At 42.5% G+C, this 19,512-nt stretch overlaps 1 protein-coding gene across 2 annotated transcripts in view; it reads right to left on the reverse strand.

Moving 5' to 3' along the window:
- LOC126427212 (uncharacterized) overlaps positions 1-15,701 on the reverse strand; it is a 94,943-nt gene extending 79,242 nt beyond the window's left edge. For both annotated transcript variants that reach the window (XM_050089447.1, XM_050089446.1), the window contains exon 1: positions 15,433-15,701. The gene's annotated coding sequence lies outside the window, so the exon portion shown is untranslated. The remainder of the gene's footprint in view (positions 1-15,432) is intronic.
- Positions 15,702-19,512: the final 3,811 nt, after the last annotated feature.

Consider the following 19,512-nt stretch of genomic DNA (forward strand, 5'->3'; position numbering starts at 1 on the left):
CAGACAGCAGGTGTTCCGAGACCCCGGGCTGCGGTGCCCGCATCGGACTCTCAATGAGCCGCTGCCAGAGCCCGCCAATCCCAGACTGGACGTCAGTCGCCAGCAGACTTATCTTCCGGGACACTCGGTGACCGAAGACCCCGAAACCGGGGGCTTCGACTGTGTACAGAAACGGGCGAGTTACACTGAGAGACAATGATTTTCCCTGATTATCAGTTGTTAATATAGAACTAATTACCCATTAATATGAAGTCCATTTATTTACATTGCAAACACTTGGAGGAATGCTGTCAAAAGAATTGTAATGGTGTCTTCTCGAATTGTTTTCTGATGGAGGTGTGAAAAAGGTGCAGTATATGAAGACAGCTACTGGTAACAATTTACCGACTTCCTAGATACACACCGGCAGGACAGACAGTGGTGGCAGTGGTCGAAGAACCTCAGGTTGGGAAAGGTGTCGGCACTTGCCAACCACTCGAATCGACAGCAATTTTACTAGAGGCACATTCCAGCTGCCTCAGAGTAACGACAGGCAGAGGTAGGTGCGCGCGATCGCGCGCATGTGTGTAGTGGACAGAGTGAGTCAATACTGGAGCTGGCAGCAGTCGGCAGTGTCGTCTGGGGTCAAACCCCGCCTGGTGACTCTAGAGCAGTGCACGGCACTGACTGACCCCACTGGCTCCGGCCCGAGAGGACCTCAGTTCGACCCCCGGCCTATCCGGACGGCAGCCAGACCCACGGGCTCTCGGTCCCGTCGGGACAGTGGAGGAATGTCGACCGTTTCACACACGGCAGATGCCCGTGCCCAGCCTGGCCGGACAGCTATTTTTTATACTGACAAAGCAGGTCTCGTTTCAGCTGTCACACACACACACACACACACACACACACACACACACACACACACACACACACGGCCTGCCGAACTCCACCAAAATGTGTGTAATGCCAGGGTCGTGGTCACAGAGTCACCAGCAACTCACAATGTCGAGTCAGCATGTGCCACTAAGTGCCTGCATTTTGCCATCGGGCCTCTGCTTGAACCTGTGAGGTTGGTTGGTTCGTTGGTTTAAAGGCGGGAGAAGGGACCAAACTACGAGGTCATCAGTCCCTTGTTCCTAATAAAACAATACCACAAGTGTGAGAATAAAACAGACGAAATATATAAACACAAAACGGAAAGAAAGGAAAAGCCAAAAGAACAAAGGGAAGGCAACGAACACTAAAAGGAACAAACAAGGACAAGGACAAGAAAACAACAGAGATGCTAGAAACAGAAGAGAGTTAAACATGAAAGCAAATTACAGTAGCTGGCCAACCACGAAAAACAAAAAGGGAAAGCCAGCCACTCTGCAACACATTAAAACCTAAACCCTAAAAGCTCTAGGGTGGAGGACACAGAGGGACAAAGGACATGCACTAAAACCTACATAGAAGTATAAAACCCACTCTCACAGATAAAATATAAAACTAAAGCTGCTGTGGAGGCATTGTTGCCCAACACCGAAGGCATGGAGCTGGGAAAATTAAAAAGCTTGCCGCAGAGTGGCTAAAAGTGGGCAGTCCAGCAAGAGGTGGACGACTGTCATTGGGAGCCACAGCGACACTGAGGTGCGTCCTCACAATGGAGCAGGTAACAATCGCATTAGCCACGTATGGTCAATGCGGAGCCGGCAGAGGACAACTGATTCCCTGTGAGTGGCCTGCACGGAAGATTTCCACGCATTTGTAGTTTCCTTAATGACACACAGTTTGTTGTGCGTGCTGTGATGCCATGCCATCTACCCAAGTCAAAAAATGCTGTGGTGTAAGACAGAACACAGGTCAGCTTCGGAGATGCCTATCTCCAGAAGCGGTTTCCGCGTCGCCTGTTTGGCCAGCCTGTCGGCAAGTTCATTGTCGGGGATTCCGACGTGTCCTGGGGTCCACACAAACACCACGGAATGGCTGCATTGTTACAGGGTATAGATGGACTCTTGAAAGGTCACTACCAGAGGGTGGCGAGGGTATCACTGGTCGATAGCTTGTAGGCTGCTCAATGAGTCAGTGCACAGGAGAAATGACTTGCCACAGCACGAGTGAATGTACTCAAGAGCAAGAGATATGGCCGCCAGCTCTGCAGTGAAAACACTGCAGTCAACTGGCAAGGAGTGCTGCTCAACATGTCACCCACGAACATGAGAAACCTACGCGACCATCACCCAATGAGCCGTAGGTGCAAACCACTTCAGAGCCTTGGAACATGTCAAGAATCGAGAGGAAGTGACAGTGGAGAGAGGCGGGGTTAACGGAGTCCTTAGGGCCGCGAAAAAGGTCCCGACGAAGCTCCATCTGAGGCGTACACCGTGGAGGTGTATGTGAACAGACCGGAAGTAGATGTGTTAAAGAGAAGGACTCCAGTTCAGAGAGAAGGGACTGCACGCGAACCACAATCATCAGCCCCGATCTGGGCCGCAGATGTGGGAGATGGACTACTGTGGGCAGGAGAACGAGACTGTAATTCGGATGCTCAGGGGAACTATGAATGTGTGCTGCGTGACTGGCAAGCAGTTGCGCATGTCTCACCTGCAGCGGAGGTACACCAGCCTCCACGATTACGCTGGTCACCGGACTCGTCATAAAAGTTCCTGTCACTAATCGAACCCCACAGTGGTGCACAGGGTCGTGTAAATGCAATTCTGAAGGCACTGCCGAGCCATAAACCACACTCACATAGTCAATTCGGGATTGGACAAGGGTTCTGCAGAGCTGCAGCAGCGTGCAGCGAGCTGCAGCAGCGTGCAGCGATCTGCACCCCAATTGGTGTTGCTCCGGGAACAGAGGGCATTGAGGTGCTGCAGCATTTCTGATAAGCCAACGAAGATGAGGGAGCCAAGTCAATCAAGCATCAAAAACCAGTCCTAGGAAATGATACGTCTACTAACAAAGAGATAGAGGGGCTGGCCAGTACTTACCTCAGCTCAGTACAGCCGATAGATACACATAAAACAGAACTGAAAATTTACATTCCTAGCTTTCGAAACTTTGTTCCTTCATCAGGGAGGAGAGAGGGGAAAAAAGGGAAGAAGGGAAAGTGGATTCAGTTACTCACAACCCAGGTTATGAAGCAACAGGGAAAGGTAAACAGGGAGGGTAGCAAGGATGGAGGCATGGTTGTCAGAGGGAAGCCAAAGATCTATGGTGTAGCCAGGGAGGGGAATGATTTGGGGTCATACTTCTGCGCACTGAATTGAGCTCGTGAACATTTACGGACTGCTGGTGTTTCACCACCAGCAAGAGATGACAGACTACACTGCATCGCGTGTCATCTGGCCTGATGCCACCCGTTCCGACCATGGGCCCTCCCCACAGGTACCACCCAGTCTCAGCAAGGGCCACCTGGCAGGATGGCCATTGCTGGGAGTCCCGATGCCCCAGGGGGATAGGCATCTACCTCTTGGCATATGTGGGGAGTTAATGGTGCAGACATCAGCAGAGCAATCCCTGTGTGGTGTCAGAGGTTACACGGCAGCCCCACCACAACAGACTGGTTACTGTGCTGGATACGAGGTGCAAAGAAGCCCATGGTCATCATCAATGCAGAAATCAACACTGCAAACTGCACGTTGGGTAACGCACCCAGGAAGGTGTCCTCACCCAAGAGATGGAGAATGAGCGGGACTGAAATGGGACGATGAGAAAGTGGGCTAAAGATCTCAATGCACAATGGACACGATGCACCGTGTAAAGTGCCCTTCCCCAATTGGCTCACTCTTCAGGAAAATTTTGAAGAATGGAGGTCAAACCCTACAGGGGACCATCACAAAAGCCAAAACGTAAGAAACTCCTTTTAGTCACCTCTTACAACAGGCAGAAATACCTTGGGCCTATTCTAATACCAGGACCCACAGGGGAGACTGGATTGAGGACTCTTTGGTACAGAGGACGCAGCATGTTATCGTGGATAGAGAGAGTCAAAATCAGATGTAGAAGTAACGTCAGGTGTGTCTCAGGAAAGTGTGTTGGGATCCTTGCTCTTCATATTGTACACTGAAGAGCCAAAGAAACTGCTAAAAACTGCCTGATATGGTGTAGCCCCCACCCCCGCCCCCGAGCATACAAGAGAATCTACTAAGTAGTGCTGGAAGGAACTGACACCATGAATCCTGCCAGGGCTGTCCATAAATCTGTAAGCGTACGAGTGGGCGGAGATCTCTTCTGAGCAGCATGTTAAAGGCATCCCAGATACGCTCAATAACGTTCATGTCTGAGGAGTTTGGTGCCCAGTAAAAGTGTTTAAGATCAGAAGAGTGTTCCTGCAGCCACTATGTAGCAATTCTGCTCATGTGGGGTGTTGCATTGTTCTGCTGGAATTGCCCAAGTCATCGGAACGCATAATGGACACGAATGGATGCAACTCATCAGATAGGATGCTTATGAATGTGTCACCTATCAGAGTAATATCTCGACGTATAAGGGGTCCCATATCATTCCAACTGCACATGCCCCACACAATTACAGAGCCTCCACCACTTTGAACAGTCCCCTGCTAACATACAGCATCCATGGATTCATTAGGTACAAGTGTACATGTCCATCTGCTCGATACAATCTGAAGCGAGACTCGTCTACCAGGCAACATGCTTCCAATCATCGACAGTCCGATGTCGGTGTTGATGGGCCCAGGCAAGGCGTAAAGCTTTGCGTAGTTCAGTCATCAAACGTACATGAGTGGGCCTTCAACTCCAAAAGCCCATATCGATGATATTTCATTGAATGGTTCACACGCTGACACTAGCTGATGGCCCAACATTGAAATCAGCAATTTGTGAAAGGGTTGCACTTATGTCACATTGAACGATTACTTATGTCACATTGAATGATTCTCTTGAGTCATCATTAGTCCCGTTCTTGCAGGATCTTTTTCTAGCCTTCAAACTCACCTAGATCTTGATAACCTGCCACTGAATCAGCAGTAACCAATCTAATAAATGTGCTACACACTTGTTGCCTTATATAGGCATTGCCGACCCCAGTGCCATATTCTGCCTGTTTACATATCTCTGTATTTGAATATGCACGCCTATACCAGTTTCTTTGCTTCTTCTGTGTATATTAATAGTAACCTCAAACTTTCTGCAGATGATGTAGCATCTAAATTGAAGTACTATCCAAAACAAGCTGCACAAATATTCAGTCAGATGTTGATAGGATTTAAAAATGGTCCAGAGGTTGGTAATTTTTTAAATGTTCAGAAATGTAAAACTGTGCACTTCACAAAATGAAAAAAACTTAGTATCCTATGACTATAACATACACGAGTCACTGTTGGATTCTGCCAATGCAAGTAAATATCTGGTGTAGCAATTTGTAGGCATATGGAAAGGAACGATGACATACACACAGCTGTGGATAAAGTAGGTGGTAGACTTCTGTTTACTGGTAGAATACTGGCAAAGTGCAATCTACCAAGCAAATTGCTCGCAGATCACTCGTGCTGCCAATTCTAGAATATTGCTCCAGTGTGTGGGACATGCGTGGAAGAGGACTAACAGGGAATATTGAATGTGTACTGAGAAGAGCAGCACAAATGGTCACAGGTCTGTTTGATCCACGGCAGTGTGTCAGATACTGAAGGAAATGAACTGGAACTCTCTCGAAGATAGATATAAACTAACCTGACAAAGTCTATTAACAAAGTTTCAAGAAGCGGTTTTAAGTGAAGACCCTAGTAATATACTACAAGCCCCTACATATTGCCATCATAGGGAGCGTGAGGGCAAAATCTGAATAATTACAACACGCACAGAGGCAGTCGAACACTTGTTCCTCCCACACTCCATGCCCACGTAATGGGAAGAAGCCGTAATAACTGGTATAGTGGGATGTACCCTCTGCCATGCGTTTCCCGAAACTTGGCAGAGCATAGATGCAGAAAATGGAGACTCTAGAGACTACAATTAAATGAAAATCCTATCCGGAATGAAATGTAACATACACTCCTGGAAATGGAAAAAAGAACACATTGACACCAGTGTGTCAAACCCACCATACTTGCTCTGGAAACTGCGAGAGGGCTGTACAAGCAATGATCACACGCACGGCACAGCGGACACACCAGGAACCGCGGTGTTGGCCGTCGAATGGCGCTAGCTGCGCAGCATTTGTGCACCGCCGCCGTCAGTGTCAGCCAGTTTGCCGTGGCATACGGAGCTCCATCGCAGTCTTTAACAGTGGTAGCATGCCGCGACAGCGTGGACGTGAACCGTATGTGCAGTTGACGGACTTTGAGCGAGGGCGTATAGTAGGCATGCGGGAGGCCGGGTGGACGTACCGCCCAATTGCTCAACACGTGGGGCGTGAGGTCTCCACAGTACATAGATGTTGTCGCCAGTGGTCGGCGGGAGGTGCACATGCCTGTCGACCTGGGACCGGACCGCAGCGACGCACGGATGCACGCCAAGACCGTAGGATCCTACGCAGTGCCGTAGGGGACCGCACCGCCACTTCCCAGCAAATTAGGGACACTGTTGCTCCTGGGGTATCGGCGAGGACCATTCGCAACCGTCTCCATGAAGCTGGGCTACGGTCCCGCACACCGTTAGGCCGTCTTCCGCTCACGCCCCAACATCGTGCAGCCCGCCTCCAGTGGTGTCGCGACAGGCGTGAATGGAGGCACGAATGGAGACGTGTCGTCTTCAGCGATGAGAGTCGCTTCTGCCTTGGTGCCAATGATGGTCGTATGCGTGTTTGGCGCCGTGCAGGTGAGCGCCACAATCAGGACTGCATACGACCGAGGCACACAGGGCCAACACCCGGCATCATGGTGTGGGGAGCGATCTCCTACACTGGCCGTACACCACTGGTGATCGTCGAGGGGACACTGAATAGTGCACGGTACATCCAAACCGTCATCGAACCCATCATTCTACCATTCCTAGACCGGCAAGGGAACTTGCCGTTCCAACAGGACAATGCACGTCCGCATGTATCCCGTGCCACCCAACGTGCTCTAGAAGGTGTAAGTCAACTACCCTGGCCAGCAAGATCTCCGGATCTGTCCCCCATTGAGCATGTTTGGGACTGGATGAAGCGTCGTCTCACGCGGTCTGCACGTCCAGCACGAACGCTGGTCCAACTGAGGCGCCAGGTGGAAATGGCATGGCAAGCCGTTCCACAGGACTACATCCAGCATCTCTACGATCGTCTCCATGGGAGAATAGCAGCCTGCATTGCTGCGAAAGGTGGATATACACTGTACTAGTGCCGACATTGTGCATGCTCTGTTGCCTGTGTCTATGTGCCTGTGGTTCTGTCAGTGTGATCATGTGATGTATCTGACCCCTGGAATGTGTCAATAAAGTTTCCCCTTCCTGGGACAATGAATTCACGGTGTTCTTATTTCAATTTCCAGGAGTGTATGTCGTCTTGTACATTTTGCTTACAAGCCTGACGATAAAAATAAAATAGGGATTTTAATAATTTTTGTTGGTGTATTAGATGTAATGTGTTACTGTATATACAGAATGAAGAATGGAAAAATTAAATTAGCTCTTTCACAAAAGCGATATATGTGATACAATATCTAACCTTATTGCTTAGCCACCCAACCAGCTAGCCGAATATAATCCAATTGTTTTATTAAAAGACAAATGCTCCACTTAAAAGATTTAGCAACACCCCGTGCATCCACTTACTTACAATTTGCGTAAACAATAGTGTACGGAACACACCATCGCAGTGCCTAATACGGTACAGGGAAATAATTATCATCGAAACCAGCTTCCAGTCATCTCAGAACGGATAAATGGAAGTCGTGCACGGCTTTTAAGATAATGGCATACCATTCTTCCCATGAAAAGTTGTAAGTGAAGTTAACAATGATGGAGACGGATAGCAACTGTGCATCCTACTCTCCAAAGTAGATGACAAAGGCTCAGTAATGTTGAGACCTGGTGACTGTTGTAACCAGGGGAGATACAACAATCCATCCTCACACTCACAAAACAAGACCCGGACAATGCAAGCTGTGTGAACAGCGGCCGTGACACCTCGGAATGCAGCAGCACCACTGAGGAACAAGTATCCATGGGATGGACCTGACCAACCAAACTGGTCACACAATCCCTGGCAGTGGTGTGACCACACAGACTAAGCATGGGGCCCACGGAATACCATTATATCGCATGCCAAATCGTCACAGACCCCCTACTGTGCCTCATTCTTGGCCCGTAAACTTTGCCAGAAGCCGAAAACAACGTGAAACGAGACCCGTCCAGACAAATGACAGTCTTCCATAGCTCCGGCAGTCTAGGTTTTATGGCTTTGGCACCATGTTTTCCAGCTATGAACATTTGCACCAATGATGAGTGGTTTCGGAATTCCTGCTTATGGAGCTTCCTTTGTGCTGTATTAGTGGTGACAATTCACAAGAGCAACATTCAGTTCTAGAGTGACTTTTACAGCTATCCCACTTTTTGTAACAATCTTTTTTCAGCATCTATACTAAACCAAAATGATTTGATTGCCCTCGTAAAGTTTGGTCAACTCTACATACAAACTGTTATTTATTGTTCTGTTTATACATACGTGATTTTTTTTTTAATCGTGTTGTTTCTGTAACTTTTACTGTGATGTTATGAGCCATACGCTGAATTTATTTATTTAGATGTGGTCGAGACTGCAGTCGCCGTCATAGGATTGTTACGGTTGCTGAATTTAGGGACCTACAGAGAAGAGCTGTTAATAAGGTCTTTGAATAGCATGCTGAAAAGGAAGTGTGGGGACCGAAGAAACTGCTGATGCAGCAAGAAATGTGAAGCTTTTTCACTAACTATAAATATTGCTATGACATAGCACTGCAAAAATAAATAAATAAAAAATAAAATAAAAATCATCAATGCCAGTGAGAAGTCTAACACACGATTAACACAAGGAATTAAGAAATCAGCTGTCACCGTTGAAAACCTAAACAGACATCGCAAAATCAAAACAATAAATCTGTATTTCAGGAAATGCAGAAGGGTCTTTAGGTATGTTTTGAAGGCAGCATGAAGGCCAAGCTATGATTCATATAACAAAAGGGAAAGTAATAAGGCAAAAGTTTTGGAAGGTAACAAACAATAGCACAGGAAAACGCAAAATTGAATACTATAATACCAAAATTAAAAGTGAGAGTAAAGTGGTAGTCAATATATTTAACAAGCACTGTACAAACATGGCACCAAAACTAATTAAAAATACATGCAATTCAAATAACAAAAATATAAGAATACCAATTTGTGGAAAGAATATTTCTGTAATCAGTAACAGAATCTGAGGTGAGAAATGCTATTAATTAGAAAATGAAGTGTGTAATGGTATTAATTTAAGTCAAGACAAGGTAATCAAACTAGCTGCACCAGTATAGATTCACAGATAACTGGCATTATTAATGGGTCATTCCACACCAAGTGGTCTAAAACTGAAAAAAGTTCCCACCATCATGGTCTCCAATTTTCGTCAAATTTTAACTGTAGCTTTAGTCAAGTGTTGAAGTAAGTTTCCCAAGATTTCAGGCCTCTAGCTGCAATAGCTGCTGATCTAGACCCCCTTGTCTGAAGTGTACTTAGTCCGTGTGCATGCAACATAAAAAAAATGTCATATTTGGAGTCTAATAAAATCGAAACTAATTCATAAGAATGGTTAGTAAGATGCGACCCTGTACAGTTTTTTTTGCTGATTCCAACGAAATTATGTATAACATTACTCATGCAAACCCCGGTCAAATAACTCGACTCAAAGTATACTTCAAAATTTGTCGTGACACAACGCGACAAATTTTGACCAATATTAAGACTGCAATGATTTCCTTGCAGTTGAAGATATGGACTTGAACTTTTGGCCAAGCTTCATGCTTGTGCTAGACATAATGCAGCCGGATTTGCAATGATCCAGGCCATATGGTCGCCCTGCAGTATCTCTTCAAATTAGGCAGTGTCAGCACAAACGGTAAAATTTACCAAAGTTTCAAGCCAATTACTAAAAAATAGTTGGCCTGAATCTGCTTGTGAATAGTATCACCTAAAAGAGAAACTCTTGCTCTACAAGACTGACATTTGTTTTTTTTGCAACGCGACCATTAAGTACTCATTAACTCACATCAAAGTTGTTATATTTTGTATGCGCGATGCACTAATTTTTCTTCATTTCTAGGAATTTGAATCTTAATAGTCGCTTAGAATTACTGATATAATTGGATATTTCATTCGTGTTTTATTCAGTGATTGGCCAGTGAGAGATGTCAGAAGTTAATGAAGAAGAAGAATCGTTGGCCCCCTGTTCAATTGGAAAAGATGCTGCTGCATCGAAGTGCCATGTTATCTTCTATGCTAAGAAGACTGGATTCAAAGCGTTTAGTGATTTCACAGAATGTGACCAGAAATTGCTTGTTTCGCGTTCAGAAGCCAAACTTGACGAAAATTCCATCATTTGCTTCCACCATGAAGCCCTCTTCCTACATGAATATCAAGCGATGCAAAAGAAATGTTGCAATCCATTCAAGAAGAGGAATCACAATGTAAAAGCTGGACTTAGACTGCTTGATAATGAAACAGCTGCCAAACTTTGCCTGTTAAAGAAAAAAGAAGTGATTGATATAAAACCTGGTCAGAAGCTTTGCCCTCGCTGCATGTCGGCACTGAACCAAAAGCTAGAAGATTCATCATCACTATCAACCCAATCTGAACAAGATTTCACAACGGATGAAACTGAACCAGCCATCAACAAAAGTTTATCATTTATTGGTGCTTCACCATTGAAAAGAAGACAACTAAGTAAAAGAGATAAGCAAAGCTATGCAAAAAGAAAGATCTTGGATGCACAAAGTTTAATTGGGAATCAAATTGCTGCTGCTGTAGGAATCAATTACGATGAACAGCCAAGTTCAAGTAAAAGTCGCCCATGCAATAATTGTGCAGATCTTGATAATCTTATAGAAGAGTTGAAAGAAAAATGTAAAGTGTCAAATCGTAGGACAAAAGTTCAAATATTGACCTTGGTTCCAAGAAGCTGGACAATTAAAGATACGACAACAGCATTTAATGTATCAGAAAGAATGGTAAAGCAAGCGAGAAAACTGAAGAATGAGCAAGGTGTTCTAGCTTTTCCAGCAAATCGGCAAGGAAGGAAGCTTTCAGATGAAGTTGTTCAGAAAGTACATGACTTTTTTCAAGATGACGAATTCAGCAGACTTTGTCCAGGGAAGAAAGACTGTGTGCCTGTGAGAATTTCAGGAACAAAGGTGTACAAGCAAAAGCGGTTGTTGCTTTGCAATTTGAAGGAAATGTACGTGTCTTATCAGAAGCAAAATGGACCAGAAATTGGCTTCTCAAAGTTTTGCGAGCTTAGACCAAAATGGTGTGTTACAGTTGGCTCTGCTGGAATGCACTCAGTTTGTGTCTGTACAATACACCAAAATGTCAAGCTTATGCTCACTGGTGCATCAATCAATGAAGACTACAAGGAAATTCTTAGCAAAGCTGTTTGCAGCTTGGAAAACAAGGATTGTATGCTTCATCGTTGTGAAAACTGCCCTGGTCCAGAAGGTGTAGAAGCAGTTATTGCAACATATTTTGAAGATAATGACCCTGAAGAACTGATTGAGTACAAACAATGGATTCATACCGACAGGGATACTTTAGAAACAAAGCAGCTTTCAACAGAAGAGTATGTTGAAGATATTGCAGCAAAAATTTGGAACCTGTCTTGTCATCACTACATTGCCAAGCATCAAAGCCAGCACCTGAAAGCTCTCAAAACTGATTTGAAAGAAGGCGAATTCATAATACTAATGGATTTTGCTGAAAACTATTCATTTATTGTTCAAGATGCAGTGCAAGGCTTTCACTGGGAAAACAGTCAAGCAACAGTTCATCCATTTGTAGTCTACTACTGTGAAAACGAAGAGGTGCAATGTGTGAATCTTTGTGTTATTAGTGACTGCCTTCGACACGATACGATTACTGTCCATGTTTACATTGGAAAAGTAATCAATTACCTGAAGATGCAATTTTCCAAAATAAGCCACATCCACTACTTCAGTGATGGTTCAGCTGCACAATATAAGAATTTCAAGAATTTTCTCAACTTATGCTATCACAAAGAAGATTTTGAAATAACAGCAGAATGGAATTTCTTTGGAACAAGCCATGGAAAGTCGCCTTGTGATGGCATTGGAGGCACAACAAAACGGTTGGCAGCAAGAGCAAGTTTGCAACGTCCATATGAAAACCAGATTCTAACACCCAAAGATCTTTTCAACTTCTGCAATGATAATATCAATGGAATCAAATTCTTTTTCATCAGCAAAGAGGAAGTTGAAGAAGAAAAAGCTTCTCAAGAAGAAAGATTCCTGCAAGGGCACACTCTAGCTGGCACAAGAGAAAACCACCATTTTTTGCCCATTGATATGACGACAATTAAGGTCAGTAGAGTTTCTAATGATGCGACATCTTTTTTGGCCAAAATTAGTGCTGCTGAAGTAGTAGTTCAAGTCATGGATCTTCAGCCTGGGCAGTATGTTGCTTGCATTTATGAAAAGAAATGGTGGATTGGAAACATCGTTGAAATCTCAGTCGAACAGAAAGATGCTTTCATAAGCTTTATGCATCCTCATGGTCCTGCAAGTTCATTTTATTGGCCCTTAAGACGTGATACTTGCTGGATTCCAGAACAACTTATCATTGGTGTTATTCCAGCTCCATCAGTGACATCATCTGGTCGGCAATACAGTTTTCCTGAAAGCATTCTCTTGCAAATCAACGATGCTTCCAGAATGATGAAGTAACTGAGGAAGACAGGCTTGGGAACCTGCATAAAGAAACCCACAATCAGGCTTGGGATCCTGTGGTAAAGACACCCTGTAATCAGGCTTGGGAACCTGCAGTAAAGATACCCACCCGTGGCTGTTACTGCATGGCTATCGGGCGTGGCCCCTATGGCGATGGGGATGCTGGTTTTATTGTGATAACCAGTAATGGCTCAGCCATCATGGACCAACGCAGGGCACTGCGCACACAAAATATAAGATACTTTGACCTGAGTAAATAAGCACTTAATGGAAGCGTTGCAAAAGAAAAATATATCCATCTCGTAGAGCAAGAGTTTCTCTTTCAGATGATACTATTCACAATTAAATCCAGGCTGACTATTTTGTAGTAATGGGCTTTGAACTTTGGTAAATAAAGCCATTTGCGCTGACACTGCCAAATTTGAAGAGATTTTGCAAGGCGACTATAAAGCCTGGGTAGTTGGAAATCCAGCTGTATTATGTCCAGCACAAAGATAAGACTTGGTAAAAAGTTCAAGTCCATATCTTTATCTGCAAGGAAATTATTGCAGTCTGAATATTGGTCAAAATTTGTCGCATTAAGTCACGACAGAATTAGGGGTACACTTTGAGTCGACTTGTTTGACCGGATTTTGCATCAGTAATCTTATAATTAATTTCGTTTGAATCAGCACAAAAAACTGTACAGGGTCTCATCTTACTAACCATTCTTATGAATTGGTTTCAATTTTATGAGACCCCAAAAATGGCATTTTGTCTGATGTCGCGCGCATGCGAACTTACTACCCTTCAGACAAGGGGGTGTAGATCAGCAAGTATTGCAGCTAGAGGCTTGAAATCTTGAGAAACTTAATTTAGCACTTGACTAGTGCTACAGATAAAATTTGAAGAAAATTGGAGACATGATGGTGGGAAGGTTTAGACCACTTGGCATGGAATGACCCTAATACAACTTGCAGGATGGGGGTGTTTCCATCAAAATTAAAGATATCCATAATAAAGATACTCTACAAATTGACAGGTATTTCTAAAATAACTGGAAGAGTAATTTATGAAAGGATAGCTGATTTCCTAAATAAAAAGATAAAACACTTACTAATGCTCAAAAGGAGTTAAGGAACAACAGAAATAAAAGTCTTTCAATTAATAAAAATGGTCCTTAATGCCTTGGATATTAACTAATTAAGCTGTGGAATATTCAAAGATTTGTCCAAACCATCTCATCTAATAAGCCATGACTCACTGTGTATGAAACTAGACTGTTATAGGGCCCGGGAGCTGCCTTCAAATGGTTCAATTCCTTACTGCCTGCTGGACAACAGAATACAAACATGTCATGAAGGCAAGGAACATCTCTTAAAGTACAAAAAATATTAGGTCTAGCTATGGAAAGCCACAGAGCTCTGTGTTAGGCGATCTGTTGTTCCTTATTTGTCAACTGATTTTATAACAGCTGATATAGTGATGTTTACTGATAACAAGCATAAGGATGCACTGGGGGTGATTTACAGCATATTGTCTGAGAAAGAGAATAAATGATGCACAAAAATGGTTACATGGTTTACACTCTTGTCACGAATAAGGAAAAATGGTATGGATCAATTTCAGTAACAGACTATCAGAGGCAAAGTTAAGCAGCACAAGAATTAGGTTAGGTAACTATGATATTGCAGAAGCTCCATACACAAAATTTCTAGGCATGGATGGATGCGTACTGAAGTGGAAAATGCATCTAGAAGATTTGAATAAAAAATTAAATAAATGATGTGCGTTAAGAATCCTTTGGGGCTGTTGCGGCATTGAATTAGTGTTACATGCCTTTTGTACTTATATGAACAGCTTGATTAGATGTGGTGCGATTTTCTAGGGAAATCTAGATATCACAAAAACTTTCTAATGTAAAACACGAGCTATCAGAATAATGATAGGGCTTCGCCGTAATGATACAGGGAAATATTTAAAGAACTCCAAATGACACTTCCCGGCTTATACGCTTACGAATGTTAGCGCTTTCTGATTAAGTTATGTTGAAAGGTGATAATATGGCTGCGAGTTGGCGAAGCCAACGAATGTGGAGAGCAAATAAAGGCTGTGGTAACGAACTGACCGGTAGCAAAGTGTTATGTTTACGTCCGCGCCATATTGAAAAAGACATTGGGGATCCAATACATAACTTTTACCCCGTGTCACATTTTCAAGTAGGTGTTCAAAAATTAGAAAATCTAACGACGGCAAAGGAATGAATACCCTGACCGCATACATACTCTCACGGCACTTGTTTTATTCATCTAAAATAATAAACAAACGCTAATCTTGGGGTGTCAAGACTTGTTTATAACCTGGATAATTTCTTCAATTTGAATACAGCTCTTTGGTTTAAAAGTTAAAAGGGGCTATATTAAAGTCGCCACTACTGGAATGAGTACCACAGTTTTATAGCACAAGCCCCGGTTGCATGATAACCGCTATCTCCATCTCGGCTCTAAATTCAACTATTTACTTATATTGTTCCCGGTTGAATTAAAACTACGCTGAAAATACGCGGTTCATGGAACGGAAGCTGCCTCATACTCTTTCTCATATGTATTCGAAGATTATGGCTAAAAAGATATGATTGAACTCACCGTGCGCTAAGTAAACAGCCTGTGACATGAACTCGAAAGATGCATTGTTGACTTCATGTTATCTTCATACATAATTTCTAGTCACGGTATACATAATTTCGAAGAAACCGGCACCTTTTTCCAAGCGTCGTTCAACACATTCTTTTGTTATCACACGAGGGCTTATCACACGAAAAGTCAGCGATATAGCTCTTTTTCTACAACAAGCGCCGCCCAACAGCGCCACCCACACCTACCAACAGCATGTACTCGCGTCAACGTCAACTGGCTAGTCCAGAGCAACGAGGTTAAAACACCTTGGCCCAAAGTATCTAGTATCTACGCACCGCGTAAACACTTTGGTTTACGCCATAGAGTAAATATCTCTGGAGTGAGCATTGCGTTCTGCGCATGTTAACATTAAACCAGGATTGTCACGTGTTTTCGGGACTTCGCTGTGCGTGTGTGCTTACCGCAGTGTTTGAAGTTTATAATATCAAGAGTTTTTGTTGTGTTTTCACCGTTTGTTGATAGTGTAATAGCTAAGGTGAATTACTGTTGTTGCTACGGATGCTAAGAAAAATATGTGAAAGGTGGGATAGTAACTTTCCATGGGTACTATGTTTAAAAATTCCGAGACGCATTATAATTAAGGCTTGATTCTGTAGACTAATTTTTCTACGATTTTATGACTATATAATAGATATTACTGCTGGTACAAAGGCTTACAAACAATCGCTTCCTCTCGTAAATTTGCTAGTGCAACAGGAAAGGGAATGGTTAGTTGTTTCAGCAAATACTGTCCTTCATGCATTTGTCAGTGACTTGTCGATTATGTATATAGATTTGAAAGATGGGAGACAGATGAATTCAATAGAGTGGGAGTCTGTTATTGTCTTCGTATAATATGTGTGTCCAAACCTTTTTGTTTACTGTAAAGTGACAGTAGAGGGACGTGTTAAGTGCGTCTAGGACATGGAGAATGATTATGTGTGATTTATATTTTAGTTTACGAAGGATGAACGAGTAAAGATGTGGCTCCAGAAAGAAAGGAGTAATTTTGTCCCCACAAAATATTCCGACAGAGAAAAATTTGGACGTGTGTGGCTGAAGGTGGATGCTATACCAACCATTTTCAATTTTCCACAGCACCTATTACCAATTTCTGCATTCAACTTAAATACATTTTCTGCACAAATCAAATAAAAAACAGTTTAGCTACTCAAAGTACACAATTACATCTTTGGTGTATTTTGCCTTCAATTTATTTTCTTCACCATTTGATTAAGAAGCGTAAAATATTAGTAAACATGTCCCCAAACTCTTTGTGTCACTTTTCACTTCCCTTAATGGTGTTATATGGGTTGACTTACATGACCAACTGTATTTGCTTTACAGTACATTTATTCTGCGATCGCCTTTTCCCCCCCTTCTTATTCAGTTCACTCTTTATTTAATAAACTGAGAGAAAGTACGTAAAATGCGTTAAATAAACACTTCAAAGTGTCACCAGTAAGAAAAATTGTGCTTTAGGTCGCAAAAACGAGAAAATAAATACGCAGAAATAGAAAAAAGGGCGAATTAGCGGGGATATAATCGCTAATGTGTGGCAAATTCGGTGTTTTCGGGCACTTACAAAAGTACTAGCGTACTGTCAAGTCGTTTTGTAAGACTATCACTGCAAAAATGTACGGCGGGCTCTGTAATACTATAAAGTGCCGTATCATACCGAAAACTACCAAAAATCGAGTGCATCTGAACTGTGACACCTATCGCAAAGAAGCAAAATGCAATATCACTTGCCCTTAAAGGTTACGTAGCTGGTTTATTCCCGTTTTTAAATGGATACTGTTAAAATGTCTGCGCAACATATATAAATAATCCACGACATGTACGAAAAGAATCCGTCTGTACTAGGGATGTAGTGACGTCCCGAGATCACGTGACCAGGCCGGCAATGTATGTTGACAACACAAAATATGTTCTGCGCATGTGAATGCTCTCTCCAGAGACATTTACTCTATGGTTTACGCCACTGAGTATAAAAGCCATGCGGTGAATTTTCGGATGCGCAGAGGGAGAATTCTGTCCGTAATATGACCTGTAGCTCAAGTCACCTGATTTTGTGACGGCGCTTTTTTAGATCGTATAGCGCTTAGCGCACTTGAAGTGTTATTGCTGTGCTGCTACAGATAGATCACCTTCAGAAGTACCATGTAACTTTGTATACGCGATTTAACAAGTTTGCTTGCGTGGCCATACTCCACAGCAAGCACAGAAATATTTGTTTTGTAAAAAAAAGCACCTTTTCTTGCTGCACTGTAATTTATATCTACCAGATGTGTTTCGTCTTTTTTTTCTTTTTTAACGCTAAGGCACCTTCAGTGGAATCTAGAACGACACAGTTCGTTCTGATATGTGTTATTTTTCGATTACCACTGTTTTCGAACAAATATCTATAACTACAGTAATAGTGTACCACTAAAATAAGGGTTAACATGGTGAACAGTGTGAAGGAAAATGTTCGAAATATAAAAATGTACTTATGTTTCGGAAATGGAATGGTAGTGCGGCCTGCAGATCAAATGAGAGGAAACGCAGATGCCAACAAACTATAAGCTATTATTTATTTACATAAAAAACCGCGACGTGAACTGTTTGATAATCTAAAAGGAGCACATACTTAAACAAAACTGTATCATTCTAAATCCCGTTGAATATGCCTTAGAGTAAAAAAACAAAGCGAAACGCGCCTGGGAGAAATAAATTACAGTGCACCAACAAAAGGCTGTTTTCATTTAAGAAACAAATATTGTATACGCGTTTTATAGGCATTATAACAATTTGATATCAGGAACTTAAGTTGACTTCAAGGTGTGAAGAGTGATGGTACTGTGCTTTTTCATCGCAGTGTCATGACTCAGATTCCACTTTGTTCACGTTTTTTTCGGTAACGGGACAGGAAGTGGCATCCAACAATGTTTTTACGTTATTCATATTGTCGAATCTCTGTTCTCATTAATTACTCGTACATTATAATGACACTGTAGAGGGCACCGACGTGTCACGAAAACACAACTCGTTTTTAACTATGAAATTGTTATATTAAATACAATAAGCGATTTGCAAAACTTGTTTGTTCATTATTATTTTTAATTTCTCATTATTTACCCTTCTGCCTTTTATAAACAAGTAAAATACCTATAAAATTTTTTCATCATCTCATCAGAAAAGTAAAACCCTACACTATGCACAGTAGAATACAAAATACGACATCTATGATCGAATTTTGGAATAATAAAAGAAGTGACAGTCAACAATATGTTTTTCAATTTTCTATTGTACTAATTCATATTGTCGCGTTGTTCTAATTAATGATGTTACAATACCACTGAATAGCAAAACTGTCGCATGCAGAAATACTTAGACACTCACAAAGTTTTCAGAATCTGCATAAATTGGAGGAAACTAATCATACTGTCAAGTATAAATTTCATATGCATTTGAAAGCGGCGCCAGTATATATGTACTGACTGTAGCAATTGCAAAGACAAGGTAAGAAAACCGCAGAAATTATTTCCACAGTACAAGTCTTAAGAATACCTTGTCCTGATATTTTTCAACATATAAAGAGCCTAATATCAATATGGCAGTTGTAATTACACGTTTCTTGTACATACCCATGAAAAGTAACTGGTCCAAAAAATGTTCAAATGTGTGTGAAATCTTAAGGGACTTAACTGCTAAGGTCATCAGTCCCTAAGCTTACACACTACTTAACCTAAATTATCCTAAGGTCAAACACACACACCCATGTCCTAGGGAGGACTCGAACCTCTGCCGGGACCATCCATAACTGGTCCTCTTTTAACATATTTCTCTTTACATCTGTAGCAACGACAATAATGCACCATAGCTGTTACTAAAACTCGGACATGCAAAAACATATACAAAATAAGCCGAATACATGTAATATTAAAGTTTCGCTATTATTGCAAATTATAGACCAGCAGCGGCGTCCCAGAACCATGTGACTACCATGGGTTGAGAACATGTGCAGTAGAGGGACTGATGACGCTATAGTTTAGTCCCTTACTCTCC

Source organism: Schistocerca serialis, chromosome 11 (assembly GCF_023864345.2).
Source record: "Schistocerca serialis cubense isolate TAMUIC-IGC-003099 chromosome 11, iqSchSeri2.2, whole genome shotgun sequence".
Taxonomy (NCBI): Eukaryota; Metazoa; Arthropoda; class Insecta; order Orthoptera; family Acrididae; genus Schistocerca; species Schistocerca serialis.